The sequence below is a fragment of the Podarcis liolepis genome (genome assembly GCF_965112155.1).
Source record: "Podarcis liolepis genome assembly, chromosome: 1".
NCBI lineage: Eukaryota > Metazoa > Chordata > Lepidosauria > Squamata > Lacertidae > Podarcis > Podarcis liolepis.
In genome coordinates, this window is record NC_139554.1 from 111,232,666 (window position 1) to 111,256,042 (window position 23,377).

Here is a 23,377-nt window from a genome sequence, read left to right on the forward strand (position 1 = left end):
CAAAATCTTCTCTTAACATACACTGAGAATTGCACTGGGATTTTAGAAACATTCCCCAACAATTCATATGATTTTTTTGTTGTTGAGATTGAATGAAGTAGATATATATCAATTACTAAACATTAAATTTATAATTTATGCTTTTTTTACTTACCACTACTGCAGATCCCCTGCTGTGGGGTTTTGTGATGTCAAAAGCTTTTTATGATCCTCCAAGTTCTCCCAAGATTGGTCCTTTTTTTAAAGAGAAAAAAAATCAATGTGCCACACCCTCTTTGACATTTTGACCAAAGCCAGTTTGACATGTGGGCCCCAAAGGGTTGGCTCCCCCAGCGCCACAAAATGTTAGCCACCCCTGATGTAAAGGAAACAGGAAGGTACACAGAAGATACAGCCGGTGCCATTAGACAGAGTTGCTGTTTTGGGGGCTGATAGGGAGTCAGTTAATAAAATCCACCAGTGATTTCAAGTATATGTTATAGGTAACCTAAATACCACTAATATTCCTTTGGGGGAATAAGAGGGTTCCTTATCAGTCCCCTTTAAAATATGAAAACCTGCTTCAGAAATTAATACAACCATTCATTTCTGAGGCTGATGGGCTCTTGGGCACGCACAGCCTTAACTTGAAAAAGGAAATGCTGAATTCTAAAATTAATAAAATGGATGGTTGCATAGGTGGTGCTCTACTGAATGTGGCTGTGACAGAACTGGGACTCTAGTCAGACATTTAATTAAAAGTAATGCAATAGTAGACAGGCTGCTAAGACTAATGGGGAGGAAAATTGAGAGAAACTGGCATGTGCTTGGACAACCTGATAAATTAGGAAGGGACAGGTCTGGTTGAGTCTTTCTTGCAACCAGTCCTAGTTGTTCCTGGCAAGGGGGAATAGGTGTCCAAATGCCTTCCTATTTAATAAATGTGGTGACTATATTTTCACCATGTATACGGCCAGCTGCAAGTGTGCATTGCAGAAGCTGTAAGTGTGTGTGTGTGTGTGTGTGTGTGTGTGTGTGTGTGTTAATTTCTCATAAAGATTTGGGCAGCTCAGTTTCTTCTCCCCTTGCTTTGTAGTTGATAGCAAGTCAGCTATTAAAAAACATCAACAAAAAAGTTTTCAGACTTCAGTGGCGATGAAGTTGTTGAAGGTGGGCTAATCTCCATAGGTTACTCTTAAGCTAAATCTAATCACCACCCTGGGTTTCTCAGCACTGTCCCAATGAAGTTCAAAAATAGACAGAAAAGGTTCTTTTTTTATGGCAACACCAGCTAGTGCTTCCTGCAGGGGTCCTGATTAATCCAAACAAAAAACACAGCTGAAATCCTCTGGAAACTGTATGCAACCAGTTAAGTGTGGTCAAGGGAAAATTGAGCAGGTATGTAGGTATGTTTGCCATTTGTCACATGCATATACACAAATTTTCATACACCCATGACAATCTTTTAAGTGATTAACGCTTTCTCCCTGCACTCTCCAATGATAAGAAGAAAACATTGAAATTGATGAGCAATACCATTCTTAAAGAACTAGGTATGCCTCCTTAAAGTTACTTATTTTTTAAAATAAGTAAGATATCAGATACAAGGATGACACTTTTTTTTTACATAGTCCATATCATTATTTAGCTGTGTTCTTGCAACAATCTAGGATTAGGGCCAGTTTACATTTGACACTCATGCATGGGGTGAGTGGGATACAACCCCCCCCATGTGATTTTCAGCTACAAATCCTATGTGAACAGGATCTTATTACTGCAATCATCCCTCCTTAAAATAAGGGGCTGGGAAATGCCTGCATTGCAAACATGCAACAGCATTTAGGGGATGTTTTCTAGGTTTGCGGCGATGGGGCGGGGGGGGGGGATGCAGATGTCCAAGGCTTGTTCCTGCACCCTGCTGCATTCACAATTTACCATGGCAGGAATGTGCTCGCCAGACCTTTTCCGAAAAGCTTTCAGGTTAAATTGTTTAAGAATTGGAAAAATAAAATACAAACAAACAAATAAATAAATACTGTGTTTGCCCTTCTAGTGAAACGAATGGTACATTTTCTCAAAATCATTTTGCATTAAACAAACAACGAACATTATAATTTGCATAAACTACAAGCCTACTAGTGGTGTTGTTTATTTCATTTTAAAAACCTACCATAAGATAGGAATTGAAACCCACCTGCGATTGATCTTGGCAGCAGAATGAAGATTTGGCGATGGTGCTGAAATCTTCCAGCCTGGAGGAGGAAAAATACATGTAATACCAATGCATATATTTATCAAGTCAGTTTAGCAGTAAAAGTTACCAGATGGCACATAGGTTATGCAGAGTTTTCCACTGAATTAAGGTTGTGGGAGCCCAGGAGAGAGGCTGTTAAACGAGGCATCCTGTACATAAACTATGAAATTGAAAGGAGTAAGCAAAAAAGAAAAGGAAAAAACACACGCTTGTAGAGGGAATTGTTACAATAGTTACAAGCCAAGTAATGGAACTCAAAGGACCTGATTTTCAAAACATGATCATTAACACAGTCTTGTTAACATGCTGTTTCCAAGAAGATAGTAAATGGTGTTGAAAAATTACCGGTTCTTGCATTAAACTGCATACACACAGAGAATACCAAAACTGCTGTTTCAAGTTCAGCTGGGCCTGCTAATATTGTTTTGTGTTTTCTACACATAAAACTTCTGCCTGGGACTCTTTATTGACAGCGTAATGATCAAATGCCGCCATCATTTATCTCATTCTCTTAGTTACTAGGTAAACCTGCCACATTTCCCTTTGAACATGAAATGAAATAAAGTATCAAATAATAATGTTCATGGTGGCATAGCTCTTGTGAGGCAATGAGCAGACTGGGCAGATGATTAAACAGAGAAGTGGCTGATGTGTAGAAGAACTGAAAGCCTAAATGCATGAAAAGTGCTGTGTAAGCCCTATTGGTTTCTCTGAGGCTGACTCAGAAGTAAGAATACTGTACAGAGGTTTCCTGCTTGCCAAGGAAGTTGTTGACTCTTGGATAAAGCAGGACAGCCACACCTACAGGTCACATTCTCACCATACATTTGAAACACTGCAATAATACTTAGGACAGTCATAGCTTCCCCCCTTATTTTAAGGAGGGATGATTGCAAGAATAAGATCCTGTTCACATACGATTTGTAGCTGAAAATCACATGGGGGGTGGGACTTGTATCCCACACCCCCCATACATGAGTGTCAAATGTAAACTGGCCCTAATCCTAGATTGTCACAAGAACACAGCTGAATAATAATTCTGGAAGCTAAAGTTGGTTAAGGATGCTGAGAGTGGGGGCTTCAGTGAGGAAACAAGGGATCTTAACAACACTCAGCAGCCTTAACAAGCTAAGGCTCCCATAATTCTTTGAGGGAAGCCATGACTGCTTAATTGGGACGTGGGTGGCACTGTGGTCTAATCCACTCAGCCTAGGGCTTGCCGATCGGTAGGTTGGCGGTTCGAATCCCCATGATGGGGTGAGCTCCCATTGCTCGGTCCCTGCTCCTGCCAACCTAGCAGTTCGAAAGCACATCAAAGTGCAAGTAGATAAATAGGTTTACCTCCAGCGGGAAGGTAAACGGCATTTCCGTGCGCTGCTCTGGTTTCACCAGAAGCGGCTTAGTCATGCTGGCCATGACCCGGAAAAACTGTCTGTGGACAAACATCGGCTCCCTCGACCAGTAAAGCGAGATGAGCGCCACAACCCCAATGTTGTTCGCAACTGGACTTAACTGTCAGGGGTCCTTTACATTTACCTTTTAATGACTGCTTAAAGTGGTATGATAGTGCTTTAAATGTGAATGACTTTGACTCTTTTCTGCAGCTCTCAGAAGTTTCAATGAAGCTTCATGGGAGACTGTTCTCTTATTAGAACTGAATTTGATAACGGTTGTAATTTGGATTTCAGTGTAGTATAGTACATCATTCTCCTGCTATCCCTGTTTTAGCCTGACATTAGCTCTGAGAGATGGTGGCAGATTCAAGATGCATGGCAGAGTAGGGATTTCTCCCTCTGTTTGTAGATAATGTCTCTTTAGTCATACTGCAAATATGGTTTTAGGTCTCTTTCTGATGAAACTGCTTTGTGACATTTTAACAGTGTATGCTATCTTTGCAGGCTGGCCAGAGAACAATGTTATTGGATGACAGGCAACCAATCCAATTTAATGCAGAAATCTCTTGTCCTTGACTCCAACCATTGCATCACACTGGTGCTCAATTCGGACATGTCCATAATGGATATTGCTCTGTGTCCTTAGTTCCGCTTCTGATTTACGGATAGGGCCAATTCACACAACCAGTTGACAGGAGAACCATACAGAAAACTTACTTGTGTGAGCTGGAAGAAATCTCAGGTATTCCTAAACCAGCTGTAATGGTGCACTTATGGATGGAATGGCTCATCTCATATGCACCCATTTAATTGTTAATGTTCATTCTGTACTTGCAAGAAATCGGTTTTTTTTAAAAAATTATGTATTTGGTTTTTCAGATTAAAATTTTATAGTCACATATCCAACATACAACATAAAAACAAGATTCCAAGGAGTCTCTTGGACTTCCCTCCTCCCCTTTGTGGGTCCTATTGTTAATCATTTCCTGCTGCATCTTTTATAGTAATCCAAATCATTTATCTCTCCATTGTATCCAAAATTCACCATTAAACTACAAGTGATATTCCAATTCTACTAATCATTTTAACTGTTTATAATGGTTTTCAAGAGAAGTTATGAATTTTCCCCATTCCTTATTAAAATTTTGGTTTTCCTGATTTCTGATTCTTCCGGTCATTTTAGCCATTTCGGCATAATCCATCAACTTGATCTTCCATTCTTCTCTGGTAGGGACATTGTCTTCTTTCCATCTCCGGCCAATAACAAAGAAATCAGTTTTATTTTTTTAGTGTGGCAGCACCCACTCTTTGGAGCTCCCTGACCATTGGCATTAGGTACCTGCCCCTCCCTCCCTGATTTCCCTTTCTCCTCATCCTTGCAACAGTCAACATTTCATGACCAAGGAGTATGCTCAGTCCCCATTGGCCTTCTCTCTCTCTCTCTCTCTCTCTCTCTCTCTCTCTCTCTCTCTCGGGTTTCCCCAAGCCTACCAATGCCTTCCTTTTCTGTATGGACGCGGCTGTTTTGGCTATATAAGGGCTGGTACTTAGAGAACTGAGTTAGCCATTAGTACTGTTATATGTTGGAGGGGGACCCACCACTAAACCCAAGAAATTACTAATTGGTCGGCTTTTGATTATTTGGGCTAGGAATGAAAAATACAAGCTTCAGAACTGTGCCAGACAAGGAATCTGAAAACCAGCCTGGCCTCAGTGGCGTAGCGTGGGGGGTGCCAGGGGTGCCGGCCGCACCGGGCGCAACATCTGAGGGGGCGCGCTCGCCGCCTCCGGAGTCTCCGAAGAGCCTCGGGCGCAGGCTGTAACACCAGAAGCCGAAGCCAAGAAGCCGAAGCTGAAGAGCCCGCTGAGCGCCGCGCCCAGGCAGAGCGCGCCAGGAGGCACCACCGCCAGGGCCCGGCGGCAGCCACAGCACCTCGCCCCCATTCCGCCGCCAGACTTGCTCGCACAGGCACGGCCGCCCGCTGCCGACGCTGCTGCCTCTGGCGGCGGACACGTGGAGAGAAACAGCGGCAGCCGAGAGGGAGACTCTCCCTTTCTCACTGCAACGCCCCAGGGAGGGGGCGAGGGAGAGAGTCAGGTGGAAACGCGCGCACGCCCCAAGCCGCATCTTCGTGGGGGTTGGGGGGCGAAGCCGCCGGGTATTTGCGCCCCAAATTGGGGCGACCGCAAAAAGCCACCCTGCCAGCAGCAAGCTTCAAGGTCAAAGGCTCCCTTCGAGGAAGCTGCGATCCTCTTTCCAATTAAGTCCCCCCCCCCAGCTCAGTTCAGTGGGAGGTGGATTTCCCGGGTCTCTTGTCCCTTAGAGGGCACCTCTCATCATCCCGCCATTCTGAGAGCAGGGAGGGCGCCTCTCAGGAGACTTTCCCCCGCATTTGCTTTCCCGCTCAGGAAAGCGCGCACGGCCCCGGCTGGATCTGCAACTCTTCTGGTGAGCGAGATTTAAACCAGAGGCAGACGCTCCTTCTTGCACGGATGCCTGGAAGAAAAAGACCCCGCGGTCTCTTCCTTTCCTTCCCCTGCAGAGACCAGCCACGTCCCTCAGCCGAGGCCGCCTTGCTTCTCAAAAGAGCCGGTCTACTACAGTTCGTGGCTGCATGGGAGAGCGCTGCTTTCCTTGCAAAAGGCCCCCAGGTTGAGTCGCTGGCACCTCCAGCTATGAGAGGATGGGAGCAGTGGCGTAGCGTGGGGGGTGCAGGGGGGGGGTCGGCCGCACCTGGCGCAACATCTGGGGGTTAGGGGGCGCAAATCCATGGGTTAGGGGGCGCAAATTACTTGCCTTGCCCCGGGTGCTGACAACCCACGCTACGCCACTGCCTGGCCTGGCTAGTTAAGAGCAAAGTCATTAATAGACAAAGGTGCTTCTTGGTGGTCATTAGCACAACTACTGAAGAGTCTCAGATCTGTGAAAGACAGGAGTTGCTAAGGTGAGGAGTAGCAGGCAGGCTGTGCTTTCAGGGGGGGGGGGAAGCCCCTCTACAGTATAATACTAAACTTCATGTATGGGATGGATAGGGAAGAGTTGCTTGGGCATGAGGCGTGCTAGGAGAACAAAGACATGACCGATTTGGACAGGCTGGCTGAAGGTAGCCTGAGAGAGATGCCTTGGACTCCAGTACTGCACTGCTGTGGGGAACAAGCCCCTCTTGAGATTATCACGCTGTAAGACCTGTACTCCCTGTATGTAGACTAAAGGTGAAATAAGTGTAATTAAACCATACTTCTAAAGGCATGACAGTCCCTGCCATTTCTTGATTCTCACAGGAACACAGAACCTGGGTGAGGGCCTGGAACCCTCAGGTAGGCAAAGATAAGGGGTGGAGTTCAACTATTATAAAATATATAGGATTTAGTCAACAAAGTTATTTTCAGATGATAGCAATATTTTCACTGTGGGGCTGTCTCTGGTTGTGAGATACATATACAGCTTGATTATTGTTAACAGAACATCATTTATTATCTATTTGGAAACTCGGATTGATCTGGGATACGGCTGTAGAAATGGCGATGAGGTAAGACACATCTGCCGGAGTTCATTTCGAATCCTCCCTAAAATCGGTGTTGCGGCTCTCAGCCTTTCAAGTTCTTGCTGAAGACTGCACCAGGGTGTTGGAGCCCATGCCAGGAGTTCAAATTGCTGATAATCTGTAAAGTCTGCATCGTAAATCAGCTTTAACGAGCAGATAACTGTATCCTCCGGCAGCCTTCGACTCACTGGTTTTCCGCCAGCTCACATCAGCTTGTATTTCTATTTTTACTACCTTTTATTACCTTTTATTACCTTTTAAGCACTGCTATTTTAAAAGACTCACAACGATGGGCCAAGGCAAACGCCTAAGGGACTGTGACGAGGCTTTGCCCTCCCCAAGAGCCAAACAATCAAAAACCGAACCCCCCGTGTCTGGCAAATGGAATGTCCCCACTGATCACTGCTACAGGGTGAAAACTCAGAACCGCTTTCACCCTCTAATGTCACCAGAAACAACGTCAACACCAGAGGAATTACTTTTACCCCAGATTAAAACTGTGGACGGCAAGCTCGGAGGAAGAGGGAGTGTCCCACTGGGGGTGGCGCAGGACGCCGGAGCCGAGGGCTGCCCAAGACAAGAACACCATGAACATCTCCACCTTGTGGCCAGAACCCTTAATTGCATATTCAAGAAGATTGATGTGCTATCCTCCCAGCTATGTAACCTTGAACAGAAAATTGATAACCTCTGGTCAAAGTCTAAACCAACTGTAGTTATGGGGGAAATGAAGTGCCAGAGAGCCTTACCCTCAACCAAAAAAGGAAGTGTGATCCCTAAATATAAACCAAATCCTGCACTGAAACAAGCATTGTCTTTGCAACCTAAGAAAATCTGCCTAAACATCGGGGCAGGGTCAGCAAGGTGGCTCACTCTGGATGGGGTCAAAAAGTATCTAAGCAATCTCCTAAACATAGAAATCACACAATGTGATCTCATTGCAGTATTACCTTTGAACCAGCAACTCAGACAACAGAAAGTGATGCTTGCGTTTTACTCTCCAAGGATCCCTTCAGCTATCATCAGGCAGAAATCACTCTTGGCTAGGTATGATATCCCAACAAGAGTTTTTATGGATAGCATGATCCATCCCCTTCTACTTGCCGGTAACGACACGGAGCGGACCCTGTCGGAGAGGTCGGGAGCACCTCGGGACATTGAGCCTCCTTGTTCGGAGGATATCCTTCCGTACCAAAACTGGACTTACCCCACGTCCCCACGAGCTCCAAAGGAACCCACCGGCGCAAGTAATTCTCTGACCCCACCGGAGGAAAGAGAGCTTTTAGCCACCTTTGGCGACCTTCCACCGAGGGAACAGCAAGAAATAATTGATAGACTAGAAGTACTTAATCATCAGCTCATACATGTCCAGAAGAACGGAAAAGTCCTGCCCACTTCTCAGGATAACCTTGCCAGCTTTTCGGAGTCGTGTTTTAAGGAAGTAGGAAGTCTTCCATACCTCAGCCCAGCTCCTAAACCCATGTCTCCCCCACTTGTGGGCAAATCCCACCGACGCTTGGCAGACCCAGGTTCTACCTCACAAGTTGGCCTCTCATCCCAACTCTTGATAAATTTTGACTCGCCCCCCAAGAGTCCCCCGCCGAAGAGTGTAACTCAGAGTCCTTTCCACCAAAACAATTCCTTACCATCCAATCCATCAATGCCGGAACTGGAGTCCTCATATTCCCCTGAGCGGCATAGACCCGACATACAATCAGTACCTGTATGTCAAGCATCCCCAGTACCTTCGCTAGCATCAGGTCAGGGGAGTGTTCCACTTACATCAAAATTCCACCTTGCCCAAATCTTGCAGGATAAGGATTCCCACACGACCCTGAAAGTGGCTAGGTTCCTGGTCGCTGTCCTCTCCCAAAAGCGACGCCAAGGAGCGCTACAAGCTAATTAAGGCGTAGCATGCCTTTCCATCTTATAGTATTTTATTGTTATAGTGGTGTTTTAGCGACTGTTTTTTCTTTTCCCCACGGCACAAGCTGTCACTTATGTGTTGTTTTTACCTGTATGGGCCTATGGCCGTAATAAATATTATATAGACCCATGGAAACTTATAGATACAAGTGGGAAGCCTCAGTCCCTAACCTCATTTGTTCCTTATTGTTGATTTTTTTAGTAATATTCTTGTAGACAGCACATGAACCTTTATGTTCAATCTCATTCTTTATTGGAATGAACTAAATCTGTGGCACAGTTCAGCAACTCTGAATGGATGTCAAGTTTCTTATTGGTTACTTGTTGTTTTCTGCCTTCTCAACCACTGTTTTGGTTTTATATGATACATGGGGGCATATTATTTTTGTTTTTGGAATATACTGATATATATTGAATAGGAAACAACTTTTTAAATTTTGGGCAACTATGTTCTCTTTGAAGTACTGAACACTGGGTTAGATGTAGATTTAATCTTGCTTAGAGTAGACCCAATGCAATCAATGGAATTTATGGTAGTTGTGGTAGTATTCACCCACTCCATCATAGATAGCAAGCTAGTAAAGGTAAAGGTAAAGGGACCCCCTTGCCTATATTCATGTTTTTACCCATTCTACCCTCCCCCCCCTTATTTGCTCTGCTGTCTCTTCAGTTTGACCTGTGCCCTGGTTCTGAACCACTCTGTATTAAAAAAGCTCGTTCACTATAATGTGAAATCAAAAAAAGGCTAAACATCTTTCCCCTTTGGCCAAAGTGGATGAAATTTGCAGCTACAGGAGTCCCTCCAAAGTGGATTAATCTTACCAAATTGTAGGCAGACATATTCGGGGCTTTTGCTTCCCGTTTTTAATGCACCTTTAAAGTGTGATTTTAAAAAATGAAATGAAAACCTTGTAAGTTTTTGATTTTCTGCAGATTTGGGTGCAGTTTACAGGTGTAATCAGCCTTTTGCTGGGGATAAATCCTACTTCTTTTAGGGGAGAGATCTCTCTCTGTTGACTTGCATAGATGAAGGGGTTGGTGGAAAATTCAGGAAAAAAGACATATAGCTTCCACCCTTTCATGTGTCTGATGGGGCTTTTAAAATGTGACAGTTCCTTTGCCTTGGGTTTGTCCTCCCTCTGTGCCTTGTTCTGCCCAGGTGTCACTACAAACAACTGAGCTGTCTCCCTTGTTTGTCCATGTGTGGATATTTTTCTCTTTCTGCTCCTTAAAAAACAACAACATTCCACTTCCAAATACATGCTTGACAGATTCACAATTAGAAAGCATCTCTCTTCTTTTAAAAAGAAAGAAAAAAAAATGAAAGAAGAAATGACTGGCGTGTGTATTTCTTTTTCTAGGGAGGAAAAGTTCACTATCAACACTTCTCTCTCTCTTTTTTTAAAGGTTGTAATCTAACTGTTAAGTGACCAAAATTCTTCTGGGCTTCCTTCAACATATGCTATTATACCAGGAGGACCTCCCCCCCTTGGCAAGGTTTGCTTCACAGAACACTACATAATAAAGAGTATTTAAAACTGTTGCAACAAAGCGAAGAGATTAAATGCATTATCTTCAATGTGACAGCTACATTTTGTTCTCCAGAGAGTTTTGAAGCATTTACCCACTGTCAGAAGACAACTTTGGTCTGACACATTGAAAGTTTTTTCACAAGAAATAATAGTGTAAAACGATTAAAACTTGTCAGGAGGAACTCAGGATTTCTGATTTCATTTGTGACCTATAATTAAAAATTACAATAGAGGTAAATTAAATGGTAAATAATGATTTGAAAGCATATATGGCTCTTTCAAATATTTTTTCAATAGCCTCTTCCCCTGCCAGACCAGGCATAATCTTTTTTCCCCCTCCTTATTACTACTGCAATAACTCTATTAGATACTGACCATTTTTCTTTCTTTATACAGATGGTTAATATGCGGGCACTGTTATGTAGCTACTACTTTGAAAACTTGATAACATATCACCTCCTCAACCAAAGGTACCTTAATGTGTCGGAAACTGTCCTTAGACTGGGCAATTGTCCAGTCAAAACTGTGAAGCCAGCATCTACCCCACTCCTTTGGGTCCCCTGCTTAGTGTGTATCATACAACCAGATACCCGTAGAGCAGATCAACAGATCATTTCAGGAGCCTGGTATATGCATTCATCTCTTTAGACCAAAACGATGCATTTGCACATTGCTTAGAGAAGAATTGCTGCCTACCGCAGAGAGCTGTAGGGAAAATTGCACATTTTGGGAAAGAGCATGCAGCTCCTTTAGCAATTCAATTTATGGATTAACCAGGTGTCTGTGCAAAAATCAGAGGCACCCTGTGACCAAACCCTCTCACCGCTCTAAAGATTGCTTCTGGACAGCTATAAAATGGAACCACGTATAGACAAAGGTTTAAGAAAAATCACCATGACAGTCTATCAGCACTAGCAATCGGTTTTCATTATGGGGGCTATCTGTGAAGGCTATTTCATTATGAAGGCTATCGGTACCTCTGCAATGGAAAGGGTGAGAAACTCCCTCTTCCTTCCTTCCCCCTTTTCTTTTCTTTTTGGCCTTTCCTAATGAAAACTGAGCTTCACAGAGACCAAACGGTTCAGAATATAGATGGGGGTGGTGTTAACCAGAGCCTGTGGTATTTATCTAGGAAAGCCCTGTTTTTAACAGCAGGTTCTTGTTCTGGGGCTGCCATTTTAATCAAGAGCCACTTCAGAAAAGAGTGAGATGAGGGGGTGGAGTGCTGAGGGGATAGAATGGACTAAACCAGTTCAGACTGCTGGTGTGTAATCCTGTATTCCAAATTCTACTCTATTTATTTATTTTTTTAAAAACCTATTTGCAAACTGAAAGCCAGCACAGGAAACGTAAAGCAGAGAAATAACTTTTCTGCCTCCTGGGTTAGTTTCTTATTTAAAGAGTGCTTTGTGTTTAGTTTTGCTTTTTAGCAGTCAAAATTGGAACCCACCATCTAGATGTAGCAGGGATACCACAGGGCATCAGCATGGTTGACATTGTGCAGATGCACTGGCAAAGCCAATCAGGTGGTTCTGTGGGTGTGTCTATGCAAGCTTGACCTCATCACTGCCCTGCCACATCAGCATCATTAATGTGTAACCCTACCATTCCAGATGCCCCCCAAACTGATGCCAATGTATTGTGCTAGTTTTGTGCCGCAAACCCCATGTTTCTTGCCACCCCGCAAACTGCGTAACTGACACTGAAACTGGGGTCACAAGTAAAGGGCCAAAAGATACCTGTATATACCTGAAGGAGCATCTCCACCCCCATTGTTTAGCCCGGACACCGAGGGCCTTCTGGCGGTTCCCTCATTGCGAGAAGTGAGGTTACAGGGAACCAGACAGAGGGCCTTCTCGGTAGTGGCATCCACCCTGTGGAACGCCCTCCCTTCAGATGTGAAGGAAATAAGCAGCTATCTTATTTTTAAAAGACATCTGAAAGCAGCCCTGTTTAGGGAAGTTTTTTAATATTTAATGCTGTATTGTTTTTAACACTCAATTGGGAGCTGCCCAGAGTGGCTGGGGAAACTCAGCCAGATGGGCGGGGTATAAATAATAAATTATTATTATTATTATTATTATTATTATTATTATTATTATTATTACCTGAAGCAGCTTGGGCAGGGAATCCTTGGTGCAGCACAGAGGTCGGTATACCAATAGGAATCCCGTACTGCCCCTATTGCCCAAATTCCAGAACATGAACTATGAAAATTGGGTCTCCCTAATAGGATGCCTGTTGACAACTAATGACTTCCTAAAAATCACTGCAACCCCGCCTCCCTGCCCACATGCCCTGGGTTGCTGTGCATAAGAGAAACCTGGTGGATAAGCAGCAGCAATGATAGGCCTATCTGCCATGTCCAACCAAGTCTCTGTTACACATGCCTGGTCAATTCCTCCATCCACGATCAAGTCATGGATGGCAATGGTCTTGTGAATCATTTACCTAGCATTGCACAGCAGCTCCTTAAGGTTATGTGGGACACTCTTGTTGATACCTGTATCCTTCTGTTCAGGACAAGACCCAGAGGCAGGGATAGTCTTCAGACAGTGACTAAACTTGCCTTCTCAGTAATGACATGGTCTGGTCCTAGCAGAACTCCTTCTCCTGCCCATGATCATTGAGATCGCTGAGATTGGGTATCCGAATGCATCTTCTGCTGTGGAATGTGCCCCAGACATTCTCTTGGCTGGGGCCCACTCCCAATTAAACAAGAACCCCAAGATCCATTCAGCTGCCTCAGCTGTACTTCACCAGTCAATCTGGGCCTCAGCTGCTGTTGAACAGTTGGGATGCATTTTGGATTGCCTGCTGATGAAAGTGACCATGTGGTGATTGATAATATTATCATTTATCTGTTTTACATCTGTTTTAAACCACTTTGGGATTATATATCACCCAATCTGTCTATCTAGCTTTCTAGTTATCTTGCTATCTCTCATCCCAGTTCATCCCAGCAGTAATGGTTTGGAGTCAATCAGACAAGGTTGGGTTTGGGGATGTCCCTATGACCCCTGGTTTACTCAGTTTGGGGGGCTGTGCAGAAAGTGGGGTTTGCAGCACAAAATGGCACAAAACCAGCACACCACTTGTGCACCAATTTGGAACCAACTGGACAAGGTTGGCTTTGGGGCCCCTTACTTGTGACTCTGGTTTGAGTGTCAGTTGCTCATTTTGCAGGGCTGTGTAGAAAGCAGGGTTTGTGGCACAAAATGGCACAAAACCAACACACCACATTGGTACCGGTTTGGAGTCAATCGGACAAGGCTGGATTTTTTTGGCATTAACTTGTGTCCCTGATTTGCTTTGTCAGTTACTCAGTTGGGGGGAACCAAATGTGGCGTTCCTAGCACAACACGGCACAAAACTAGCACAAAAATTTAGCATCAGTTTGGAGGGAATCTGGAATTTTGGGGTCACACGTTAATGAAGCTTTGCCACACCTGAGCCCTGTCCAGGGTTACCTGTAGTGATGCTGGTGGCAGGACTCAGTGGCTCTTGCGTACCACAAGGACTACTACGGCTCAACAGTATATGATGAGGTTTAATTCCATGAGATCATAATAAGTTGCACACAACACATTGGTGTGCATGAGAGTATCTATTGTATATGTGGACAACAGAGGTGTGGCAGTGAAAGAAGAGAGGAGCAGGATGGAATATACTACTCTGTACCACTATGCATAGTGAATGCTCAAGTAAACAAAAGTTCTAACTTTGAGAAGGCTTTAGCAACCACTTTATTTCTCTCGTGGGTCCTCTGTATGCCAAGCATGTAGTGGTAGGTTTGTTTTTTATGTTCTTTTAGCCTTGCACATTTTTGTATGGAGAAGTGTAGTAAATTGAGTGTCTGACAGCTCTTGAAATCCGTGTTCTGTTGCTTTTCAGGTTGAATACATTCTGGAATCAATGAAAGAAAATGTACAATTTTTATACATGTTTAATATATTTCTACAAGAAAAGGTCAAATGAAGTGGAACATTTCATTTTCAGTGATCTTGTGCTTGTGGTGGCAGACAGGAATTATGATGATCAGATGAAACTGCTAGGCTGAGATATTCTAGTAGGGATTCATATGCTTAGATGCTGTGTTAAAAATGATCGAACAATACCTGGAAAGAGGGGTCCACATAAGCTCCACAAATGCCTTATTTAATGCTTGGAAAACACTCTGCCCCTGGAGGCTTTCTAATCAAAAAAGTTGGCTTAATGTGAGTTAGATCCAGGAATTGTTTTTAGTCCTTACCCTCCATTCCAAACAGAGGGTCAACATGAGAGCTTTAGTAAACTATTGGTAGGCTGTTGACGGTTGAGGCTGGACACCATGCAGCTGGGGGCAGGACTTCAGGGATCGAATGATGGGCAGTTTAGGGATTGAACAGCATTAAAATTCCACAGGTTGGTTCCCAAGGTATAAAGTTGTGAACCAGAGATTTATGAAATGGAATGGGGAAATATATCTATCTAAGGTCAAACAGAAGTAACTAAATCCACAATCCAATTATTTCACAGTAGCTCTGCTGATTATGACAGGAGTTGCAAGTTTCCTGTAATCGGGCAAGACAAGAGGGGGTTATCGTTTTGTTTGCTGTTATGCTATGCATTTGTATGTTTTTATATTGTAAACTACCCTGCGATGCTCAGATGAAGGGTGGTATATTTAATAAATAAAAATAAAATAAATAATCAGGAGGCTATAGCTCTGCAGTAAAATGTATTTTTAAGTGTGCAGAAGATGACAGGTTTAATTCTTGGCATGCAAACACTGAAGGTTACAGGTCTGGGAGTTTTGCAGTGCCAAAGAGATACACTTTACCTTTGCACCTGCACATCTCCCCACACCCACACATACCTAATTGCAAGGTATTTGAACCACGCTAAAGACATCCTTTGCAACAGTTCTAGTTATCATCCTTGCAATAGGCAACAGTGCTTTGGTCCTTGCTTTCAAAGAAGGTGAACTACACAGATCCCCACAGCCCGAGAACTCTTAGATATAGTGACAAGCTTCATGATGACACCTTTTTCTATAAAGTTCCATGATGCCACTCAGTGGGAGGACTTTGTGGTGCTCCCTTGATGGATCCAAAGGGTTCTCAGCAGGAGTGAAAGATCTTAAAATCCGGCTGTAGGGGCTGAGCAGATCTTGCCACTGTTGGTAGAAAAGAGTGGGAGTAGGGGAAGAAGACAGGGGTGTTGGGGGGGGGCATGTGGGAAAGAGGAGTGGTGGCACAAGGAGAAAGGAGACCTTTCCTTAAAAAAGAAAAAGAATGGATTTTGTATAACATGGAGTTCAGTGCTTCTTTTTCTGCACATTCTTCAAGTTTTGTGCGAGCTCTGAACAAGATCTGAGCAAACCCTATCAGTGTCTCACCATCACAACTTTCAATGTGATATTAGTTTCTAGATGGGGAGTGTTAGCCAAGGTCATGCTTAAGTGAGCAGCACTTGCACACCTAAATTTTTATCTTCTAAAAAATGCTACCGCATTAAACAGACAGTTTTCAAGGAACAAAGTAATAATAATTTTAAAATGTCTACAGAAAAAATGTACAGCGATTAATCAGAGTTAGACAGGTGCAGCGACTGCGGAGATCAATATTGCCTCAATTTTCCACAGTTGATCAGTATTTTCAATCCTTTGTGGGATGAAAAGCTTTTCTTTTCAAATTTCAGGTGGGTACCAGGAAGAAACAGACCTCAAGTTTGCTGCCTTTCTTCTCCATCATGCAAGTCTACCCTATCACTTTGAAGATATCTGATTACCCCCATCTTGAGTCATACCCTAAAATAGAAAGGTGCCCTCAAGAATGGCAGGTGCCCAACAGGCAAATATTACTTCATTTTATTTAACAAAATTTGCATGCTGTCTGATTGTAAGGAAGCACCTAAGCAATTTACAAACATATAAGAACAAAAAATTAAAATTTTAATAAAAACAGTTAAAAACAAACTATCTCAAAACCAAACCCTATCGCTCATCTTAAATCCAGCCCTATATAACTCTCTTTCTCAGAAACTGCTCCTTTTATTCTCCCTCCCAGCATGCTGTTCCTCCCCACTTTGTGACTAGCTGACTTTGTAACCAATCAGAGAGAGGCTCCAGCACTCTGGTGGAATTTCAGGGGGACTGCATTGCCAGACTCTGGTCTAGTACTGCTGTCCGTCACAGCCCCTTTCCCACTTTTTATGTTATTTTCTTTTAGCCAAAAGTTTTGATTACAAATTGCACCCACAATTTCTGTTGGAATGTCTCTTCAAGAAAATGTGGCTGGTTGCAAAATTCTTGTGATTAAAACAGCAAAGTTTAGATGCTTTTCAATTTCAGGTCAAAGTTTTCCTATTGCCTTTTTGCTGTGAATATCATACCATGGCAAATGAGACCTGTAAGTTGTGGAGGGTAAGTGTACTCACATGAATACAAATACAAACTGCTCAGGAGTTTTTCTTTCCCTTTTTATGTAATATGCACTATATTTAGGGCATAACCTTCACAAGTGCTCTTATCTGTAGAGAAGCACATCAACTAGATCTAAATTAAAATCAAAACAAAGACTTCCCTTGGCATTCATTCCAAGATGACAAAGAGATAGAAGAAACATGCACACATTGTTCCCCCACTCCCCTGAAAATAAATGTAACCATGATCACCCCATCAGTTGTAACTTATTTTCTGCAAAAAGCCCACATATTGCAATTGAACAAGATGTGACCATTTTCAGGCTGGCAGAAAGTGAGCTTTTGGCAATAATGTGTTTGCTAAGAGTCCCACAAACCTGATCAGGAGAGCTTTAAACTAAATTCTGAGGGGGAGGGAGACAATATTACAGCTGACAGGAGAACACCTGTCATCTGTAAAAATAGCTTCATAGATGCGCAGGAAACTGAGATGGCACTCAAGAAACCCGCTAAAGGGTAGGAAACTACAAGAAGGAAGCAACTGGAGGGAATGACTCATGGTTTCAGTTGTCTCTGTACTAATTTACGTAGTATGGGAAACAAGCAAGACAAATTTGAGCTCTTAATACAGGAGGGCAATTCTGACCTAAGACCCAGACTGCAAGGTCTGCTAATATATTGCCTTATTTCTGCAGCCCAGATTTATCTCCCTCATTCTCAGTCATTCCATGGTCAGCCATGCAACTTACATTGCCCCTTAACATTGCACACCAATGTAAGGGGCAACTTACATTGCCTCTTACATTGCACACCATGAAGAAAGGTGGCTTTTTTCAGAATTCTCAAAGCATAAGCAAACAAACAAACAAAACAACTGCCTCTCGAAAAGCCTATAGCCAAAGTCTTCAGCCTTTTACTTTTTTGTAGCTGAGATGATAGCAAAATTCCTGAAGCTACAGCTATTTGAGGAATGAGTAGTAAGGTGATTCTGTGAGGAAATATGAAGGACAGGAAAACCGAATATTTAGCTTGACCTCTGTGTATCCTGCTTTTTAAATGAAATATAGCTAGTTTTTATCCCATGCCAGATCTTTCTACTGTTGATGCATCATATCCATACATTGAGAGCTGAGAGGAGGATGGTGAGCAATCTATGTGGGCTGCTCCAAACAAGGAAGCTTAATTCCTATTGGGATTTGCCAATATCTAACTCTGCTCAGTTTCCTAAAGGACACCAAGACCTTTACATCTGAATTGGTGTTCTGTGGCTGGAATGTAAGCACTGCCCAATTCTTTAGAAAACAGCAGCCTGTGCTCATGATTACTTTACATTTCAGTGCTTATTTATAGACAGTACAGACTTATGGAGATAATTCTTCTTTGATTAAATGGAAAGAAATAGGAATTGCATGTTACTGTGGAATTAAAGATGGAATAATTAACTTGTAAAATTAAAGTTCATGGGAATTTAAACCTTTCTCTAATTCTACTGCCTAACCATCTCCAAGGCTTTAATTCTTCAATCTGAAATCATATAAGCTTGAACACAAAATCCAGGCTAAAGGGTCATGGAGATGTTCTCACCCTTACAAGAAAGTGCTCGTGTCTTGTAGGAGACCCACATGGCATTATGAGAACACAACAGAGCCATGCTACCTTGGATACCCCTTAAAATAAAGGCTGTCTGGCAACCTTGCTGTCAAAACACACGTGTTTTGGAATTGGAGAATGGAATGGAGTCAACTAACATTGCACAGGCATTCTTAACTTGTTCCATTCATCAGCTTACTTGTGTGCCAAGTTCACAACCTTAATTTATTAGCTTTCTACAACTGAGTGGTGTCCTACAGCAAATGCATGTTTCTGCAGAACATCAAGCTCTTTGATCCATCCAGCTCTGCTTATGCTTCAGCACACAGACATGCACATTCAGAACGACATCATGGTGAGTTAATCTTATTCCCTTTAGGTTCCACTAGAACAGTTGGGTCCTGTACTCAGAGCACTCAAAGGACAAAATCCTCAGCTGTCTGCTTACACAGAAAGCACTGGAGCTAAGCTGATTGACACCACAGAACGGTCTGGCTCTCCATCTCCAGATGGGTACCACGTTTTTAAAAAACTTTATTCTTCCCTCACTGTGAACAGAAGGGGCAAAATTATACAAAGCTTACTCACATGGCTAGCAAGCGTACAGCTGTAGTTTGGATAAAATATAGAAAGAAGGTGAAGGTTATTGACATTAACCGCTCACCCACCAAATCTGCCACCAGAATGAACTTGACAAAAGTTTACTTGGGGAGCTAAGCTAAGGCGATTGGGACAAAATGAGTAAGGGTGTTGTGTATGTAAATTACTTTCATTAGGAGGAGATCCTACATCCCCTGCACCAGTGCCTTTCACCCTTGGGCCTTAGATGATATTGGGCCACAATTCCCACCACCCCTGACCATTGGCTAGCACTCAGGGGTCAGCAAAGTTTTTGTGGCTTGGGCCGGTTCACGGTCCCGCAGATGCCGCAGTGGGCAAACACTATTTCCAGCGCTCCTTCCAGCGTGTGCAGCTTCCCATTGGCTGAAGGAGCTTCCTGCAGCCAATGGGAAGCCGGCCAGTGTCATGGAAGGCGGTCCCTGCTCTGCTCCACGCCGGTTTAGCGTGGCAAACGGGAGCTAACCGAGCAGGCGGCAAGGGTCCATGGGCCAGTTAAATGACCCCTGGGCTAGGTTATTTGGGGATTTTGGGAATAGCAGTCCAATATCTGGGAATCCAAAGTTGAAGGACGTTGCTCCACACAATATGCTACATCCACAAACAGAAGCTGGCCCAATCATAGAATTGTAGAGTTAGAATGGCCTTCTCGTCCAAACCCCTGCAATGCAGGAATCTCAACTAAGGCATCCATGACAGATGGCCATTCAATGTCTGGTTACAGCAGCTCCAAGGAAGGAGAGTCCACAACCTTCCAAGGGAGACCGTTTTACTGTCAAACAGTGCATACCACGTGACAGCGCTTCTTGATGTTTAGTAAGAATCTCTTTTCTTCTAACTTGAAGCCATTGGTTTGAGACCTACTCTCCAGAACAGGAGAAAACAAGCCTGCTCTCTCTTCCCTGTGACAGTCCTTGAGATATTTGAAGATGGTGATCACCTTCTGGTGAAGGGACATGACCAGCGGCGTAGTGTGGGTTATCAGCACCCGGGGCAAGGCAAGTAATTTGCGCCCCCTAACCCGGGGCAAGGCAAGTAATTTGCGCCCCCTAACCCCTAACCATGGTCATTAATACTGACGGCTCTACTCTGGGGCAAACTTCGTGGTGACTACTGCCCTCCGTGGTGTTGTTTTTGCAATTAAAGGACCCCTGCCTCAAATAAAGCATCTTGGGGATTGGGGACTGGGATTTGCCAAGGGAGCTGGAAATTGCAGTTCAGTGGCGGGTCAGGGGGAGAGGGTCCCTTCCGCGTCTGGGTGCCGCGGGCCCCTTTGCGCCAAGACGCGTGTCTTTGTTCGTCATGGCGCAGCCTTCTCGGTCTCCCTCCCCGGCCCGGCTAGTCCCAACGCGGCTTCTTTCTGGCGCGGGGAGGGAGCTTCTTTCTGGCGCGGGGAGGGGGCGGCTCTGGGGCCAGTGCGTCGGCCGGCCTCCGGCGCGGGTGGGGGGGCCGTCGGGGCGGGTGGGCGGTCTTGGTGCGCAGGCACTAGAGCGCCGCCGATGGCGCGTTTGGCGGGCTGCGCGCGTCCAGACAGCGACCCGAGCCTGGGCGGCGTGGCGCTTGGTGCCGGAGCCTCCGCCCGCAGCGCCCCGTCGGGAGACCCGGCCGGAAGGAGCCTCGAGCTGGCTGTTGGACGCGGTTGAAGCAGCCAGGGCGGCATGGCAGGCGGCGACGGCTCCTCGGCGACTCCACACGGCCAGCCCAGCGCGCTGGCCGAGCCCCGCAGGCGAACGCTGCCCGTCGGTGAGGAGGGGCTGCCTGGCGCGCCCTCCGTGGCCCTGACGCGCGGGGACCGCGGCGAGCGCTGAGAGCCGCTGCCAGCTCGTCGGTTCCACGAGACATGGGGCTCTGCTACAGCCTGCGCCCAAGGCTCTTCGGCGACTCCGGAGGCAGCGAGCGCGCCCCCCCAGAAGTTGCGCCCGGTGCGGCCGGCCCCCCCTGCACTCCCCACGCTATGCCACTGGACATGACTCAGTGGTACAGCACCTGCAGAAAGTTCCAGGTTCAGTCCTCAGCATCTCCAGATAGAACCAGGAAAGAACTCTGGTCTGAAACCCTAGAGAGCTAGTGCCAGTCAGTGTTGACTAGATTGAGCTAGACCAGGGGTCAGCAACCTTTTACAGCTGTGGGTCGGTCCACTGTACCTCAGACCATGTGGGGGGCTGGACTATATTTTTTTTGGGGGGGATGAACAAATTCCTATGCCCCACAAATAACCCAGAGATGCATTTTAAATAAAAGGACACATTCTACTCATGTACAAACATGCTGATTCCTGGACCGACAGCAGGCTGGATTTAGAAGGCAATTGGGCCGGATCCAGCCCCCGGGCCTTAGTTTGCCTACCCATGAGCTAGACAGACTAGATGTCTAGCTTGATAGAAGACAGCTTCCTATGTGCTAGCTGACAAAATGGTAAACCTCAATGCTGTATAAAACGACTATGATGAATGGTTGTTCCAAGAGGCAATAAAGCTTTATAATTAACTCCCAATGGATGAATGAGAGTCAGAATTATAAAGCCAAATAATTGCTATCCGACCACACAAATTACATTCTATTAAAATGCAATATTGTGTTGCGGCATAAAGATAAAGTTGGTTAATTAAACTATTGGTTGAGATAATCTCGCTGGCCTTTTTTGGGTGCCCAGAGCTTACCAGTGTCATCAGTGATCCACAAAAGGTTACCGACGAAGGTTTCATGTTAAATGGAATATTTCAACATGTACACTGCACAAGCTTTCCATTGCAAATTGTGCTTCGCGCAATTACAGTGCTGATCGGTTCAGTTCTGAATGGAAATGTAGCCTCCTTTCTGCACCACTGCTCCCACAGAGCCTTCTTCACTACGGAATACCTTGCAGATATGTAGAGGTGGGGCAAAGCAATGTCCCCAATTCTGAGGCCAGGAGTATATCCCCACCCCCACTGAAGGAGGCTCTCTTGCCTACATAGCCTACTGCTGTCAGGGACTGGGCAGAGGAGGAATGGTGACGACCGCCTCCCCATCCTGATCCTTCCAGGAAGGAGGAAGGAGGAAGGAGGAAGAGGAAGACAGTATAGATTTACAACAGGGGTTTGAAGGAAGTAGCAGCTCAGAGGCAGATGAGGGGGAAAGCTGGGAAATCATGAGAGAGCCAGAGTAACACTTGGCTGACATCTCCCAGAACCTGGCGAGCCTTAAAAGTAGGAGAGCAAAAACTTCAGAAACAGAGGGCACTTAGTGGCATCCATAGAGGAGACAATGAGAACGACGAATGAGGAAGTGGGAGAGATGGAGTGGGGTGGGGTGGAGATTCACTCGGGACAATGCAATTATTCAAGAGCAGGCACAGGCAAACTTGGCCCTCCAGATGTTTTGGGACTACAGCTCCCATCATCCCTGACCACTGGTCCTGTTAGCTAGGGATGATGGGAGTCGTAGTCCCAAAGTAACTGGAGGGCTGAGTTTGCCTATGCCTGTCCAAAAGGCTTGGTTCTATAGCCTCTCTCCATAAAGGTTGAAATAAAAAAGGACGGTTAGAAACTTTTCCTTGTCTTTATACTTTTCTGGGCAACCAGCCGGGAGCCACTGACAGCATCCTGACAACTGCAGACTGTCTTTATAAGAAATGAGGTTGCCCACAGCATGTCTAGTTAGCCTTTTTTACTGAATATGCTCTTCAGAGCAAACAAAGCCCTTTCAAACTACTGTAGTTCAAAATGTCAAGTGAAACCTCTGGCCTTATCCCAATCAAGATTTCGGCATCATGATTTGTTATTGATGCATTTTTCCACCCTCAAAGGCATCTCTCATTAATGTAAATGAAAGTATTTTTCCTCATTTGTTTGAATGGCAGTTAGTGTCAAAACAGAATTTGTCAGAATCTATTTTACCTTGTAATGAGATTTGCAATGCTATATTTGCTGCATAACCAGGAACATTATGAAAATTAACGATTGCACCTGCTCAGTAGTTAATATTTACTTGTGCAAGAAAAGATCTGCTTCATGTCAGATGTCTTCCCAGAAAGACCGAAGGTTTGCACTGTGTTAAGGACAGCCATCTTGCAATGCCTACCTAGTTATTTGTGTTAATTATCTCTACCTTAAGTTGTTATTTTTTCAGAAAGGGCTGAAATTGGGTCCCCAA